Here is a 1558-nt window from a genome sequence, read left to right as displayed (position 1 = left end):
TGTATTGTGCATTTTTTTATCAACCTCAGAGGGGTGAAAGACAATGGCTGACCTCAGTGGGTTTAGAACCAAAAAATGTAAAGAACCTGAAGAAATACTGCAAGGCATTTTATTCTGATACTTTAATGCTTCTGCCCTTGAATAATCATTAAATTGATTGTAAATGGCTGAGCATTCCACAAACATTTTAAACATAATTGTAAGTCAGAAGCAGTGTGAGGTAGGCGGCGAGCTGGCAGAATCGTTAGCACGCCGGGCGAAATGCTTAGCGGTATTTTGTCTGCCGCTACGTTCTGAGTTCAAATTCCGCCAATGTTGACTTTGCCTCTCATCCTTTCGGGGTCAATTAAATAATTACCAGTTACACACTGGAGTCCATGTAATTGACTTAATCCCTTCATCTGTCCTTGTTTGTCCCCTCTATGTATGATGCATATATACGATGGGCTTCTTTCAGTTTCTGTCTACGAAATCCACTCACAAGGCTTCGGTTAGTGCAAGGCTGTAGTAGAAGACATTTGCCCAAGGTGCCACACAGTGGGACTGAACCTGGAACCATGTGATTGGGAAGCAAGCTTCTTACCACACGTTCAAACCTGTTTATACATACACAACACATATATGCCTACATGCATACCCACCACATTCCAATTGTCTGGGTACAACGTGACTTAAGATTCTGATCAATATGCTGTGTTTTCAAAAAAAAAAAAAAATAATAAATAAATAAAATAATTTATAAATAAATAAATAAAAGAATAAGATTATAAAGTATTTCTAATTGGTTTATTATTATTTTATCATCACCATAGTAACCACCAACCCATATAACAAACTGATCAATATAGTAATTGATTTATAGCTACTCTGGCAATTATTTTAACCACTGATTTTTTTTTTATTTCTATGCAGGCATGGGTGTGTTGAGAAGTTTGTTTCCCAACCACACGGTTCCAGGTTCAATCCCAAAGTGTGACACCTTGGGCAAATATCTTCTATTATAGACTTGGGCTGACCAGAGCCTTGTAGACAGAAACTGAAAGAAACCCATTATATATATATATTTACACACACACACATATATATGTATATATATATGTATATATATTAAATATATACTTTTATAAAACAAATTTTACAAAATATATAGTATCTGTTAACAGTCTTAGCAAAAAGCTCACAGTTGAGTTTTTGTATATATATATGTATACATGTCTCTTAAAGGATAGAGCTCAAAATCAATGCATTGAAGATACTTTATTGCAGCAACAATTATAATAACAGAAACAACCACAATAAGCCAAACCTATGCACATTTCAATAGGGTATCCCGGATAAATAAACCACATCATAAGATGTCTCGGTGATGGCAATAATGCGACCCTGAAGAGATGGAGTATTCAGAAATTTGTAATATGTTGTAATTTGTTACAATATTTTACGAGACATCTTATGATGTGGTTTATTTATCCGGGATACCCTATTGAAATGTGCATAGGTTTGGCTTATTGTGGTTGTTTCTGTTATTATAATTATTGCTGCAATAAAGTATCTTCAA

General features: G+C 34.6%; 1 protein-coding gene across 1 annotated transcript in view; it reads right to left on the bottom strand.

Annotated features, from left to right (window-relative positions):
- LOC106879699 (potassium channel subfamily K member 16) overlaps nt 1–1558 on the bottom strand; it is a 103828-nt gene that overhangs the window by 76601 nt on the left and 25669 nt on the right. The window lies entirely within an intron of this gene.

Source organism: Octopus bimaculoides, chromosome 11 (assembly GCF_001194135.2).
Source record: "Octopus bimaculoides isolate UCB-OBI-ISO-001 chromosome 11, ASM119413v2, whole genome shotgun sequence".
Lineage (NCBI taxonomy): Eukaryota > Metazoa > Mollusca > Cephalopoda > Octopoda > Octopodidae > Octopus > Octopus bimaculoides.
The sequence above is the reverse complement of the archived record's forward strand: the minus strand, read 5'-3'. Positions and strand labels throughout refer to the sequence as shown.